Source organism: Myotis nattereri, assembly GCF_964212035.1.
Source record: "Myotis nattereri genome assembly, chromosome: X".
Lineage (NCBI taxonomy): Eukaryota > Metazoa > Chordata > Mammalia > Chiroptera > Vespertilionidae > Myotis > Myotis nattereri.
Window position 1 is genome coordinate 66,556,769 of NC_138078.1, and position 17,062 is coordinate 66,573,830.

Consider the following 17,062-nt stretch of genomic DNA (forward strand, 5'->3'; position numbering starts at 1 on the left):
TCTAATTGCGTATTTTAAGAGTTTCACCACAAGTAGAGAGTGTTCTTACAAGTATGTACTGGAACCGTAATTATTTCACCTGAGTCATACGATAGACGCCAGAATAATTCGGCCTCAATTGTCAACATAAGCAGTATAGTCCTCACTTACAGGCTTTCTGCACAAATTTTAAGCCGTATAAACAAGAATTCCTAATATTTGAAAGAAAATTCAAGTGAAAACGCTCCCTAAAGTGCCCAGAGTTGTAAATATTATCAGTTTTCTGGTCATTTCACGGCTTTCCACGGGTAATGTGTGTGATTAAAAACGGAAGGAAATGTAGTAAGAATCTATTTACTTTTATTTCAAGTGTATCTTCCAAGTTTTTAATCATTTCTGGAAACTGTAATTGCGCATTTTAAGAGTTTTACCAGAATTAGAGAGTGTTCTTACAAGTCTGTTCTAGAACCGTAAGGATTTCACCTGAGTCATACAGAAGACGCCAGAATAATTCGGCCTCAATTGTCAACATAAGCAGTATAGTCCTCACTTACAGGCTTTCTGCACAAATTTTAAGCCGTATAAACAAGAATTCCTAATATTTGAAAGAAAATTCAAGTGAAAACGCTCCCTAAATTGCCCAGAGTTGTAAATATTATCAGTTTTCTGGTCATTTCACGGCTTTCCACGGGTAATGTGTGTGATTAAAAACGGAAGGAAATGTAGTAAGAATCTATTTACTTTTATTTCAAGTGTATCTTCCAAGTTTCTAATCATTTCTGGAAACTCTAATTGCGTATTTTAAGAGTTTTACCACAAGTAGAGAGTGTTCTTACAAGTATGTACTGGAACCGTATCTATTTCACCTGAGTCATAGGAAAGACGCCAGAATAATTCGGGCTCAATTGTAAACATAAGCAGTATAGTCCTCCCTTACAGGCTTTCTGCACAAATTTTAAGCCGTATAAACCGGAATTCCTAATATTTGAAAGCAAATTCAACTGAAAACGCTCCCTAAAGTGCCCGGAGTTGTAAATATTAGCAGTTTTCTGGTCATTTCACGGCTTTCCACGGGTAATGTCTGTGATTTAAAACGGCAGGAAATGTAGTAAGAATCTATTTACTTTTATTTCAAGTGTATCTTCCAAGTTTTTAATCATTTCTGGACACTGTAATTGCGCATTTTAAGAGTTTTACCACAATTAGAGAGTGTTCTTACAAGTCTGTTCTAGAACCGTAAGGATTTCACCTGAGTCATACAGAAGACGCCAGAATAATTTGGCCTCAATTGTAAACATAAGCAGTATAGTCCTCTATTACAGGCTTTCTACACAAATTTTGAGCTGTATAATCAAGAATTCCTAATATTTGAATAAAATTCAAGTAAAAACGCTTCCTAAAGTGCCCGGAGTTGTAAATATTAGCAGTTTTCTGGTTATTTCACGGCTTCCCACTGGTAATGTCTGTGATTAAAAACGGCAGGAAATGTAGTAAGAATCTATTTACTTTTATTTCAAGTGTATCTTCCAAGTTTCTAATCGTTTCTGGAAACTCTAATTGCGTATTTTAAGAGTTTCACCACAAGTAGAGAGTGTTCTTACAAGTATGTACTGGAACCGTAATTATTTCACGTGAGTCATATGATAGACGCCAGAATAATTCGGCCTCAATTGTCAACATAAGCTGTATAGTCCTCACTTACAGGCTTTCTGCACAAATTTTAAGCCGTATAAACAAGAATTCCTAATATTTGAAAGAAAATTCAAGTGAAAACGCTCCCTAAAGTGCCCAGAGTTGTAAATATTATCAGTTTTCTGGTCATTTCACGGCTTTCCACGGGTAATGTGTGTGATTAAAAACGGAAGGAAATGTAGTAAGAATCTATTTACTTTTATTTCAAGTGTATCTTCCAAGTTTTTAATCATTTCTGGAAACTGTAATTGCGCATTTTAAGAGTTTTACCAGAATTAGAGAGTGTTCTTACAAGTCTGTTCTAGAACCGTAAGGATTTCACCTGAGTCATACAGAAGACGCCAGAATAATTCGGCCTCAATTGTCAACATAAGCAGTATAGTCCTCACTTACAGGCTTTCTGCACAAATTTTAAGCCGTATAAACAAGAATTCCTAATATTTGAAAGAAAATTCAAGTGAAAACGCTCCCTAAAGTGCCCAGAGTTGTAAATATTATCAGTTTTCTGGTCATTTCACGGCTTTCCACGGGTAATGTGTGTGATTAAAAACGGAAGGAAATGTAGTAAGAATCTATTTACTTTTATTTCAAGTGTATCTTCCAAGTTTCTAATCATTTCTGGAAACTCTAATTGCGTATTTTAAGAGTTTTACCACAAGTACTGAGTGTTCTTACAAGTATGTACTGGAACCGTACGTATTTCACCTGAGTCATAGGAAAGACGCCAGAATAATTCGGCCTCAATTGTAAACATAAGCAGTATAGTCCTCCCTTACAGGCTTTCTGCACAAATTTTAAGCCGTATAAACCGGAATTCCTAATATTTGAAAGCAAATTCAACTGAAAACGCTCCCTAAAGTGCCCGGAGTTGTAAATATTATCAGTTTTCTGGTCATTTCACGGCTTTCCACGGGTAATGTCTGTGATTTAAAACGGCAGGAAATGTAGTAAGAAACTATTTACTTTTATTTCAAGTGTATCTTCCAAGTTTTTAATCATTTCTGGAAACTGTAATTGCGCATTTTAAGAGTTTTACCAGAATTAGAGAGTGTTCTTACAAGTCTGTTCTAGAACCGTAAGGATTTCACCTGAGTCATACAGAAGACGCCAGAATAATTTGGCCTCAATTGTAAACATAAGCAGTATAGTCCTCTATTACAGGCTTTCTACACAAATTTTGAGCTGTATAATCAAGAATTCCTAATATTTGAATAAAATTCAAGTAAAAACGCTTCCTAAAGTGCCCGGAGTTGTAAATATTAGCAGTTTTCTGGTTATTTCACGGCTTCCCACTGGTAATGTCTGTGATTAAAAACGGCAGGAAATGTAGTAAGAATCTATTTACTTTTATTTCAAGTGTATCTTCCAAGTTTCTAATCGTTTCTGGAAACTCTAATTGCGTATTTTAAGAGTTTCACCACAAGTAGAGAGTGTTCTTACAAGTATGTACTGGAACCGTAATTATTTCACCTGAGTCATACGATAGACGCCAGAATAATTCGGCCTCAATTGTCAACATAAGCAGTATAGTCCTCACTTACAGGCTTTCTGCACAAATTTTAAGCCGTATAAACAAGAATTCCTAATATTTGAAAGAAAATTCAAGTGAAAACGCTCCCTAAAGTGCCCAGAGTTGTAAATATTATCAGTTTTCTGGTCATTTCACGGCTTTCCACGGGTAATGTCTGTGATTTAAAACGGCAGGAAATGTAGTAAGAATCTATTTACTTTTATTTCAAGTGTATCTTCCAAGTTTTTAATCATTTCTGGAAACTGTAATTGCGCATTTTAAGAGTTTTACCACAATTAGAGAGTGTTCTTACAAGTCTGTTCTAGAACCGTAAGGATTTCACCTGAGTCATACAGAAGACGCCAGAATAATTCGGCCTCAATTGTCAACATAAGCAGTATAGTCCTCACTTACAGGCTTTCTGCACAAATTTTAAGCCGTATAAACAAGAATTCCTAATATTTGAAAGAAAATTCAAGTGAAAACGCTCCCTAAATTGCCCAGAGTTGTAAATATTATCAGTTTTCTGGTCATTTCACGGCTTTCCACGGGTAATGTGTGTGATTAAAAACGGAAGGAAATGTAGTAAGAATCTATTTACTTTTATTTCAAGTGTATCTTCCAAGTTTCTAATCATTTCTGGAAACTCTAATTGCCTATTTTAAGAGTTTTACCACAAGTAGAGAGTGTTCTTACAAGTATGTACTGGAACCGTATCTATTTCACCTGAGTCATAGGAAAGACGCCAGAATAATTCGGCCTCAATTGTAAACATAAGCAGTATAGTCCTCCCTTACAGGCTTTCTGCACAAATTTTAAGCCGTATAAACCGGAATTCCTAATATTTGAAAGCAAATTCAACTGAAAACGCTCCCTAAAGTGCCCGGAGTTGTAAATATTATCAGTTTTCTGGTCATTTCACGGCTTTCCACGGGTAATGTCTGTGATTTAAAACGGCAGGAAATGTAGTAAGAATCTATTTACTTTTATTTCAAGTGTATCTTCCAAGTTTTTAATCATTTCTGGAAACTGTAATTGCGCATTTTAAGAGTTTTACCACAATTAGAGAGTGTTCTTACAAGTCTGTTCTAGAACCGTAAGGATTTCACCTGAGTCATACAGAAGACGCCAGAATAATTTGGCCTCAATTGTAAACATAAGCAGTATAGTCCTCTATTACAGGCTTTCTACACAAATTTTGAGCTGTATAATCAAGAATTCCTAATATTTGAATAAAATTCAAGTAAAAACGCTTCCTAAAGTGCCCGGAGTTGTAAATATTAGCAGTTTTCTGGTTATTTCACGGCTTCCCACTGGTAATGTCTGTGATTAAAAACGGCAGGAAATGTAGTAAGAATCTATTTACTTTTATTTCAAGTGTATCTTCCAAGTTTCTAATCGTTTCTGGAAACTCTAATTGCGTATTTTAAGAGTTTCACCACAAGTAGAGAGTGTTCTTACAAGTATGTACTGGAACCGTAATTATTTCACGTGAGTCATATGATAGACGCCAGAATAATTCGGCCTCAATTGTCAACATAAGCTGTATAGTCCTCACTTACAGGCTTTCTGCACAAATTTTAAGCCGTATAAACAAGAATTCCTAATATTTGAAAGAAAATTCAAGTGAAAACGCTCCCTAAAGTGCCCAGAGTTGTAAATATTATCAGTTTTCTGGTCATTTCACGGCTTTCCACGGGTAATGTGTGTGATTAAAAACGGAAGGAAATGTAGTAAGAATCTATTTACTTTTATTTCAAGTGTATCTTCCAAGTTTTTAATCATTTCTGGAAACTGTAATTGCGCATTTTAAGAGTTTTACCAGAATTAGAGAGTGTTCTTACAAGTCTGTTCTAGAACCGTAAGGATTTCACCTGAGTCATACAGAAGACGCCAGAATAATTCGGCCTCAATTGTCAACATAAGCAGTATAGTCCTCACTTACAGGCTTTCTGCACAAATTTTAAGCCGTATAAACAAGAATTCCTAATATTTGAAAGAAAATTCAAGTGAAAACGCTCCCTAAAGTGCCCAGAGTTGTAAATATTATCAGTTTTCTGGTCATTTCACGGCTTTCCACGGGTAATGTGTGTGATTAAAAACGGAAGGAAATGTAGTAAGAATCTATTTACTTTTATTTCAAGTGTATCTTCCAAGTTTCTAATCATTTCTGGAAACTCTAATTGCGTATTTTAAGAGTTTTACCACAAGTACTGAGTGTTCTTACAAGTATGTACTGGAACCATACGTATTTCACCTGAGTCATAGGAAAGACGCCAGAATAATTCGGCCTCAATTGTAAACATAAGCAGTATAGTCCTCCCTTACAGGCTTTCTGCACAAATTTTAAGCCGTATAAACCGGAATTCCTAATATTTGAAAGCAAATTCAACTGAAAACGCTCCCTAAAGTGCCCGGAGTTGTAAATATTATCAGTTTTCTGGTCATTTCACGGCTTTCCACGGGTAATGTCTGTGATTTAAAACGGCAGGAAATGTAGTAAGAATCTATTTACTTTTATTTCAAGTGTATCTTCCAAGTTTTTAATCATTTCTGGAAACTGTAATTGCGCATTTTAAGAGTTTTACCACAATTAGAGAGTGTTCTTACAAGTCTGTTCTAGAACCGTAAGGATTTCACCTGAGTCATACAGAAGACGCCAGAATAATTTGGCCTCAATTGTAAACATAAGCAGTATAGTCCTCTATTACAGGCTTTCTACACAAATTTTGAGCTGTATAATCAAGAATTCCTAATATTTGAATAAAATTCAAGTAAAAACGCTTCCTAAAGTGCCCGGAGTTGTAAATATTAGCAGTTTTCTGGTTATTTCACGGCTTCCCACTGGTAATGTCTGTGATTAAAAACGGCAGGAAATGTAGTAAGAATCTATTTACTTTTATTTCAAGTGTATCTTCCAAGTTTCTAATCGTTTCTGGAAACTCTAATTGCGTATTTTAAGAGTTTCACCACAAGTAGAGAGTGTTCTTACAAGTATGTACTGGAACCGTAATTATTTCACGTGAGTCATATGATAGACGCCAGAATAATTCGGCCTCAATTGTCAACATAAGCTGTATAGTCCTCACTTACAGGCTTTCTGCACAAATTTTAAGCCGTATAAACAAGAATTCCTAATATTTGAAAGAAAATTCAAGTGAAAACGCTCCCTAAAGTGCCCAGAGTTGTAAATATTATCAGTTTTCTGGTCATTTCACGGCTTTCCACGGGTAATGTGTGTGATTAAAAACGGAAGGAAATGTAGTAAGAATCTATTTACTTTTATTTCAAGTGTATCTTCCAAGTTTTTAATCATTTCTGGAAACTGTAATTGCGCATTTTAAGAGTTTTACCAGAATTAGAGAGTGTTCTTACAAGTCTGTTCTAGAACCGTAAGGATTTCACCTGAGTCATACAGAAGACGCCAGAATAATTCGGCCTCAATTGTCAACATAAGCAGTATAGTCCTCACTTACAGGCTTTCTGCACAAATTTTAAGCCGTATAAACAAGAATTCCTAATATTTGAAAGAAAATTCAAGTGAAAACGCTCCCTAAAGTGCCCAGAGTTGTAAATATTATCAGTTTTCTGGTCATTTCACGGCTTTCCACGGGTAATGTGTGTGATTAAAAACGGAAGGAAATGTAGTAAGAATCTATTTACTTTTATTTCAAGTGTATCTTCCAAGTTTCTAATCATTTCTGGAAACTCTAATTGCGTATTTTAAGAGTTTTACCACAAGTACTGAGTGTTCTTACAAGTATGTACTGGAACCATACGTATTTCACCTGAGTCATAGGAAAGACGCCAGAATAATTCGGCCTCAATTGTAAACATAAGCAGTATAGTCCTCCCTTACAGGCTTTCTGCACAAATTTTAAGCCGTATAAACCGGAATTCCTAATATTTGAAAGCAAATTCAACTGAAAACGCTCCCTAAAGTGCCCGGAGTTGTAAATATTATCAGTTTTCTGGTCATTTCACGGCTTTCCACGGGTAATGTCTGTGATTTAAAACGGCAGGAAATGTAGTAAGAAACTATTTACTTTTATTTCAAGTGTATCTTCCAAGTTTTTAATCATTTCTGGAAACTGTAATTGCGCATTTTAAGAGTTTTACCAGAATTAGAGAGTGTTCTTACAAGTCTGTTCTAGAACCGTAAGGATTTCACCTGAGTCATACAGAAGACGCCAGAATAATTTGGCCTCAATTGTAAACATAAGCAGTATAGTCCTCTATTACAGGCTTTCTACACAAATTTTGAGCTGTATAATCAAGAATTCCTAATATTTGAATAAAATTCAAGTAAAAACGCTTCCTAAAGTGCCCGGAGTTGTAAATATTAGCAGTTTTCTGGTTATTTCACGGCTTCCCACTGGTAATGTCTGTGATTAAAAACGGCAGGAAATGTAGTAAGAATCTATTTACTTTTATTTCAAGTGTATCTTCCAAGTTTCTAATCGTTTCTGGAAACTCTAATTGCGTATTTTAAGAGTTTCACCACAAGTAGAGAGTGTTCTTACAAGTATGTACTGGAACCGTAATTATTTCACCTGAGTCATACGATAGACGCCAGAATAATTCGGCCTCAATTGTCAACATAAGCAGTATAGTCCTCACTTACAGGCTTTCTGCACAAATTTTAAGCCGTATAAACAAGAATTCCTAATATTTGAAAGAAAATTCAAGTGAAAACGCTCCCTAAAGTGCCCAGAGTTGTAAATATTATCAGTTTTCTAGTCATTTCACGGCTTTCCACGGGTAATGTCTGTGATTTAAAACGGCAGGAAATGTAGTAAGAATCTATTTACTTTTATTTCAAGTGTATCTTCCAAGTTTTTAATCATTTCTGGAAACTGTAATTGCGCATTTTAAGAGTTTTACCACAATTAGAGAGTGTTCTTACAAGTCTGTTCTAGAACCGTAAGGATTTCACCTGAGTCATACAGAAGACGCCAGAATAATTCGGCCTCAATTGTCAACATAAGCAGTATAGTCCTCACTTACAGGCTTTCTGCACAAATTTTAAGCCGTATAAACAAGAATTCCTAATATTTGAAAGAAAATTCAAGTGAAAACGCTCCCTAAATTGCCCAGAGTTGTAAATATTATCAGTTTTCTGGTCATTTCACGGCTTTCCACGGGTAATGTGTGTGATTAAAAACGGAAGGAAATGTAGTAAGAATCTATTTACTTTTATTTCAAGTGTATCTTCCAAGTTTCTAATCATTTCTGGAAACTCTAATTGCCTATTTTAAGAGTTTTACCACAAGTAGAGAGTGTTCTTACAAGTATGTACTGGAACCGTATCTATTTCACCTGAGTCATAGGAAAGACGCCAGAATAATTCGGCCTCAATTGTAAACATAAGCAGTATAGTCCTCCCTTACAGGCTTTCTGCACAAATTTTAAGCCGTATAAACCGGAATTCCTAATATTTGAAAGCAAATTCAACTGAAAACGCTCCCTAAAGTGCCCGGAGTTGTAAATATTATCAGTTTTCTGGTCATTTCACGGCTTTCCACGGGTAATGTCTGTGATTTAAAACGGCAGGAAATGTAGTAAGAATCTATTTACTTTTATTTCAAGTGTATCTTCCAAGTTTTTAATCATTTCTGGAAACTGTAATTGCGCATTTTAAGAGTTTTACCACAATTAGAGAGTGTTCTTACAAGTCTGTTCTAGAACCGTAAGGATTTCACCTGAGTCATACAGAAGACGCCAGAATAATTTGGCCTCAATTGTAAACATAAGCAGTATAGTCCTCTATTACAGGCTTTCTACACAAATTTTGAGCTGTATAATCAAGAATTCCTAATATTTGAATAAAATTCAATTAAAAACGCTTCCTAAAGTGCCCGGAGTTGTAAATATTAGCAGTTTTCTGGTTATTTCACGGCTTCCCACTGGTAATGTCTGTGATTAAAAACGGCAGGAAATGTAGTAAGAATCTATTTACTTTTATTTCAAGTGTATCTTCCAAGTTTCTAATCGTTTCTGGAAACTCTAATTGCGTATTTTAAGAGTTTCACCACAAGTAGAGAGTGTTCTTACAAGTATGTACTGGAACCGTAATTATTTCACCTGAGTCATACGATAGACGCCAGAATAATTCGGCCTCAATTGTCAACATAAGCAGTATAGTCCTCACTTACAGGCTTTCTGCACAAATTTTAAGCCGTATAAACCAGAATTCCTAATATTTGAAAGAAAATTCAAGTGAAAACGCTCCCTAAAATGCCCAGAGTTGTAAATATTATCAGTTTTCTGGTCATTGCACGGCTTTCCACGGGTAATGTGTGTGATTAAAAACGGAAGGAAATGTAGTAAGAATCTATTTACTTTTATTTCAAGTGTATCTTCCAAGTTTTAATCATTTCTGGAAACTGTAATTGCGCATTTTAAGAGTTTTACCAGAATTAGAGAGTGTTCTTACAAGTCTGTTCTAGAACCGTAAGGATTTCACCTGAGTCATACAGAAGACGCCAGAATAATTCGGCCTCAATTGTCAACATAAGCAGTATAGTCCTCACTTACAGGCTTTCTGCACAAATTGTAAGCAGTATAAACAAGAATTCCTAATATTTGAAAGAAAATTCAAGTGAAAACGCTCCCTAAAGTGCCCAGAGTTGTAAATATTATCAGTTTTCTGGTCATTTCACGGCTTTCCACGGGTAATGTGTGTGATTAAAAACGGAAGGAAATGTAGTAAGAATCTATTTACTTTTATTTCAAGTGTATCTTCCAAGTTTCTAATCATTTCTGGAAACTCTAATTGCGTATTTTAAGAGTTTTACCACAAGTACTGAGTGTTCTTACAAGTATGTACTGGAACCGTACGTATTTCACCTGAGTCATAGGAAAGACGCCAGAATAATTCGGCCTCAATTGTAAACATAAGCAGTATAGTCCTCCCTTACAGGCTTTCTGCACAAATTTTAAGCCGTATAAACCGGAATTCCTAATATTTGAAAGCAAATTCAACTGAAAACGCTCCCTAAAGTGCCTGGAGTTGTAAATATTATCAGTTTTCTGGTCATTTCACGGCTTTCCACGGGTAATGTCTGTGATTTAAAACGGCAGGAAATGTAGTAAGAATCTATTTACTTTTATTTCAAGTGTATCTTCCAAGTTTTTAATCATTTCTGGAAACTGTAATTGCGCATTTTAAGAGTTTTACCAGAATTAGAGAGTGTTCTTACAAGTCTGTTCTAGAACCGTAAGGATTTCACCTGAGTCATACAGAAGACGCCAGAATAATTTGGCCTCAATTGTAAACATAAGCAGTATAGTCCTCAATTACACGCTTTCTACACAAATTTTGAGCTGTATAATCAAGAATTCCTAATATTTGAATAAAATTCAAGTAAAAACGCTTCCTAAAGTGCCCGGAGTTGTAAATATTAGCAGTTTACTGGTCATTCCACGGCTTTCCACTGGTAATGTCTGTGATTAAAAACGGCAGGAAATGTAGTAAGAATCTATTTACTTTTATTTCAAGTGTATCTTCCAAGTTTCTAATCGTTTCTTGAAACTCTAATTGCGTATTTTAAGAGTTTTACCACAATTAGAGAGTGTTCTTACAAGTCTGTTCTAGAACCGTAAGGATTTCACCTGAGTCATACAGAAGACGCCAGAATAATTCGGCCTCAATTGTCAACATAAGCAGTATAGTCCTCCCTTACAGGCTTTCTGCACAAATTTTAAGCCGTATAAACCGGAATTCCTAATATTTGAAAGCAAATTCAACTGAAAACGCTCCCTAAAGTGCCCGGAGTTGTAAATATTATCAGTTTTCTGGTCATTTCACGGCTTTCCACGGGTAATGTCTGTGATTTAAAACGGCAGGAAATGTAGTAAGAAACTATTTACTTTTATTTCAAGTGTATCTTCCAAGTTTTTAATCATTTCTGGAAACTGTAATTGCGCATTTTAAGAGTTTTACCAGAATTAGAGAGTGTTCTTACAAGTCTGTTCTAGAACCGTAAGGATTTCACCTGAGTCATACAGAAGACGCCAGAATAATTTGGCCTCAATTGTAAACATAAGCAGTATAGTCCTCTATTACAGGCTTTCTACACAAATTTTGAGCTGTATAATCAAGAATTCCTAATATTTGAATAAAATTCAAGTAAAAACGCTTCCTAAAGTGCCCGGAGTTGTAAATATTAGCAGTTTTCTGGTTATTTCACGGCTTCCCACTGGTAATGTCTGTGATTAAAAACGGCAGGAAATGTAGTAAGAATCTATTTACTTTTATTTCAAGTGTATCTTCCAAGTTTCTAATCGTTTCTGGAAACTCTAATTGCGTATTTTAAGAGTTTCACCACAAGTAGAGAGTGTTCTTACAAGTATGTACTGGAACCGTAATTATTTCACCTGAGTCATACGATAGACGCCAGAATAATTCGGCCTCAATTGTCAACATAAGCAGTATAGTCCTCACTTACAGGCTTTCTGCACAAATTTTAAGCCGTATAAACCAGAATTCCTAATATTTGAAAGAAAATTCAAGTGAAAACGCTCCCTAAAATGCCCAGAGTTGTAAATATTATCAGTTTTCTGGTCATTGCACGGCTTTCCACGGGTAATGTGTGTGATTAAAAACGGAAGGAAATGTAGTAAGAATCTATTTACTTTTATTTCAAGTGTATCTTCCAAGTTTTAATCATTTCTGGAAACTGTAATTGCGCATTTTAAGAGTTTTACCAGAATTAGAGAGTGTTCTTACAAGTCTGTTCTAGAACCGTAAGGATTTCACCTGAGTCATACAGAAGACGCCAGAATAATTCGGCCTCAATTGTCAACATAAGCAGTATAGTCCTCACTTACAGGCTTTCTGCACAAATTGTAAGCAGTATAAACAAGAATTCCTAATATTTGAAAGAAAATTCAAGTGAAAACGCTCCCTAAAGTGCCCAGAGTTGTAAATATTATCAGTTTTCTGGTCATTTCACGGCTTTCCACGGGTAATGTGTGTGATTAAAAACGGAAGGAAATGTAGTAAGAATCTATTTACTTTTATTTCAAGTGTATCTTCCAAGTTTCTAATCATTTCTGGAAACTCTAATTGCGTATTTTAAGAGTTTTACCACAAGTACTGAGTGTTCTTACAAGTATGTACTGGAACCGTACGTATTTCACCTGAGTCATAGGAAAGACGCCAGAATAATTCGGCCTCAATTGTAAACATAAGCAGTATAGTCCTCCCTTACAGGCTTTCTGCACAAATTTTAAGCCGTATAAACCGGAATTCCTAATATTTGAAAGCAAATTCAACTGAAAACGCTCCCTAAAGTGCCTGGAGTTGTAAATATTATCAGTTTTCTGGTCATTTCACGGCTTTCCACGGGTAATGTCTGTGATTTAAAACGGCAGGAAATGTAGTAAGAATCTATTTACTTTTATTTCAAGTGTATCTTCCAAGTTTTTAATCATTTCTGGAAACTGTAATTGCGCATTTTAAGAGTTTTACCAGAATTAGAGAGTGTTCTTACAAGTCTGTTCTAGAACCGTAAGGATTTCACCTGAGTCATACAGAAGACGCCAGAATAATTTGGCCTCAATTGTAAACATAAGCAGTATAGTCCTCAATTACACGCTTTCTACACAAATTTTGAGCTGTATAATCAAGAATTCCTAATATTTGAATAAAATTCAAGTAAAAACGCTTCCTAAAGTGCCCGGAGTTGTAAATATTAGCAGTTTACTGGTCATTCCACGGCTTTCCACTGGTAATGTCTGTGATTAAAAACGGCAGGAAATGTAGTAAGAATCTATTTACTTTTATTTCAAGTGTATCTTCCAAGTTTCTAATCGTTTCTTGAAACTCTAATTGCGTATTTTAAGAGTTTTACCACAAGTAGAGAGTGTTCTTACAAGTATGTACTGGAACCATAAGTATTTCACCTGAGTCATACCAAAGACGCCAGAATAATTCGGCATCAATTGTAAACATAAGCAGTATAGTCCTCACTTACAGGTTTTCTACACAAATTTTAAGCTGTTTAAACCAGAATTCCCAATATTTGAAAGCAAATTCAACTGAAAACGCTCCCTAAAGTGCCCGGAGTTGTAAATATTATCAGTTTTCTGGTGATTCCACGGCTTTCCACTGGTAATGTCTGTGATTTAAAACGGCAGGAAATGTAGTAAGAAACTATTTACTTTTATTTCAAGTGTATCTTCCAAGTTTTTAATCATTTCTGGAAACTGTAATTGCGCATTTTACGAGTTTTACCACAATTAGAGAGTGTTCTTACAAGTCTGTTCTAGAACCGTAAGGATTTCACCTGAGTCATACAGAAGACGCCAGAATAATTCGGCCTCAATTGTCAACATAAGCAGTATAGTCCTCACTTACAGGCTTTCTGCACAAATTTTAAGCCGTATAAACAAGAATTCCTAATATTTGAAAGAAAATTCAAGTGAAAACGCTCCCTAAATTGCCCAGAGTTGTAAATATTATCAGTTTTCTGGTCATTTCACGGCTTTCCACGGGTAATGTGTGTGATTAAAAACGGAAGGAAATGTAGTAAGAATCTATTTACTTTTATTTCAAGTGTATCTTCCAAGTTTCTAATCATTTCTGGAAACTCTAATTGCGTATTTTAAGAGTTTTACCACAAGTAGAGAGTGTTCGTACAAGTATGTACTGGAACCGTATCTATTTCACCTGAGTCATAGGAAAGACGCCAGAATAATTCGGGCTCAATTGTAAACATAAGCAGTATAGTCCTCCCTTACAGGCTTTCTGCACAAATTTTAAGCCGTATAAACCGGAATTCCTAATATTTGAAAGCAAATTCAACTGAAAACGCTCCCTAAAGTGCCCGGAGTTGTAAATATTATCAGTTTTCTGGTCATTTCACGGCTTTCCACGGGTAATGTCTGTGATTTAAAACGGCAGGAAATGTAGTAAGAATCTATTTACTTTTATTTCAAGTGTATCTTCCAAGTTTTTAATCATTTCTGGAAACTGTAATTGGGCATTTTAAGAGTTTTACCACAATTAGAGAGTGTTCTTACAAGTCTGTTCTAGAACCGTAAGGATTTCACCTGAGTCATACAGAAGACGCCAGAATAATTTGGCCTCAATTGTAAACATAAGCAGTATAGTCCTCTATTACAGGCTTTCTACACAAATTTTGAGCTATATAATCAAGAATTCCTAATATTTGAATAAAATTCAAGTAAAAACGCTTCCTAAAGTGCCCGGAGTTGTAAATATTAGCAGTTTTCTGGTTATTTCACGGCTTCCCACTGGTAATGTCTGTGATTAAAAACGGCAGGAAATGTAGTAAGAATCTATTTACTTTTATTTCAAGTGTATCTTCCAAGTTTCTAATCGTTTCTGGAAACTCTAATTGCGTATTTTAAGAGTTTCACCACAAGTAGAGAGTGTTCTTACAAGTATGTACTGGAACCGTAATTATTTCACGTGAGTCATATGATAGACGCCAGAATAATTCGGCCTCAATTGTCAACATAAGCTGTATAGTCCTCACTTACAGGCTTTCTGCACAAATTTTAAGCCGTATAAACAAGAATTCCTAATATTTGAAAGAAAATTCAAGTGAAAACGCTCCCTAAAGTGCCCAGAGTTGTAAATATTATCAGTTTTCTGGTCATTTCACGGCTTTCCACGGGTAATGTGTGTGATTAAAAACGGAAGGAAATGTAGTAAGAATCTATTTACTTTTATTTCAAGTGTATCTTCCAAGTTTTTAATCATTTCTGGAAACTGTAATTGCGCATTTTAAGAGTTTTACCAGAATTAGAGAGTGTTCTTACAAGTCTGTTCTAGAACCGTAAGGATTTCACCTGAGTCATACAGAAGACGCCAGAATAATTCGGCCTCAATTGTCAACATAAGCAGTATAGTCCTCACTTACAGGCTTTCTGCACAAATTTTAAGCCGTATAAACAAGAATTCCTAATATTTGAAAGAAAATTCAAGTGAAAACGCTCCCTAAAGTGCCCAGAGTTGTAAATATTATCAGTTTTCTGGTCATTTCACGGCTTTCCACGGGTAATGTGTGTGATTAAAAACGGAAGGAAATGTAGTAAGAATCTATTTACTTTTATTTCAAGTGTATCTTCCAAGTTTCTAATCATTTCTGGAAACTCTAATTGCGTATTTTAAGAGTTTTACCACAAGTACTGAGTGTTCTTACAAGTATGTACTGGAACCATACGTATTTCACCTGAGTCATAGGAAAGACGCCAGAATAATTCGGCCTCAATTGTAAACATAAGCAGTATAGTCCTCCCTTACAGGCTTTCTGCACAAATTTTAAGCCGTATAAACCGGAATTCCTAATATTTGAAAGCAAATTCAACTGAAAACGCTCCCTAAAGTGCCCGGAGTTGTAAATATTATCAGTTTTCTGGTCATTTCACGGCTTTCCACGGGTAATGTCTGTGATTTAAAACGGCAGGAAATGTAGTAAGAAACTATTTACTTTTATTTCAAGTGTATCTTCCAAGTTTTTAATCATTTCTGGAAACTGTAATTGCGCATTTTAAGAGTTTTACCAGAATTAGAGAGTGTTCTTACAAGTCTGTTCTAGAACCGTAAGGATTTCACCTGAGTCATACAGAAGACGCCAGAATAATTTGGCCTCAATTGTAAACATAAGCAGTATAGTCCTCTATTACAGGCTTTCTACACAAATTTTGAGCTGTATAATCAAGAATTCCTAATATTTGAATAAAATTCAAGTAAAAACGCTTCCTAAAGTGCCCGGAGTTGTAAATATTAGCAGTTTTCTGGTTATTTCACGGCTTCCCACTGGTAATGTCTGTGATTAAAAACGGCAGGAAATGTAGTAAGAATCTATTTACTTTTATTTCAAGTGTATCTTCCAAGTTTCTAATCGTTTCTGGAAACTCTAATTGCGTATTTTAAGAGTTTCACCACAAGTAGAGAGTGTTCTTACAAGTATGTACTGGAACCGTAATTATTTCACCTGAGTCATACGATAGACGCCAGAATAATTCGGCCTCAATTGTCAACATAAGCAGTATAGTCCTCACTTACAGGCTTTCTGCACAAATTTTAAGCCGTATAAACAAGAATTCCTAATATTTGAAAGAAAATTCAAGTGAAAACGCTCCCTAAAGTGCCCAGAGTTGTAAATATTATCAGTTTTCTAGTCATTTCACGGCTTTCCACGGGTAATGTCTGTGATTTAAAACGGCAGGAAATGTAGTAAGAATCTATTTACTTTTATTTCAAGTGTATCTTCCAAGTTTTTAATCATTTCTGGAAACTGTAATTGCGCATTTTAAGAGTTTTACCACAATTAGAGAGTGTTCTTACAAGTCTGTTCTAGAACCGTAAGGATTTCACCTGAGTCATACAGAAGACGCCAGAATAATTCGGCCTCAATTGTCAACATAAGCAGTATAGTCCTCACTTACAGGCTTTCTGCACAAATTTTAAGCCGTATAAACAAGAATTCCTAATATTTGAAAGAAAATTCAAGTGAAAACGCTCCCTAAATTGCCCAGAGTTGTAAATATTATCAGTTTTCTGGTCATTTCACGGCTTTCCACGGGTAATGTGTGTGATTAAAAACGGAAGGAAATGTAGTAAGAATCTATTTACTTTTATTTCAAGTGTATCTTCCAAGTTTCTAATCATTTCTGGAAACTCTAATTGCCTATTTTAAGAGTTTTACCACAAGTAGAGAGTGTTCTTACAAGTATGTACTGGAACCGTATCTATTTCACCTGAGTCATAGGAAAGACGCCAGAATAATTCGGCCTCAATTGTAAACATAAGCAGTATAGTCCTCCCTTACAGGCTTTCTGCACAAATTTTAAGCCGTATAAACCGGAATTCCTAATATTTGAAAGCAAATTCAACTGAAAACG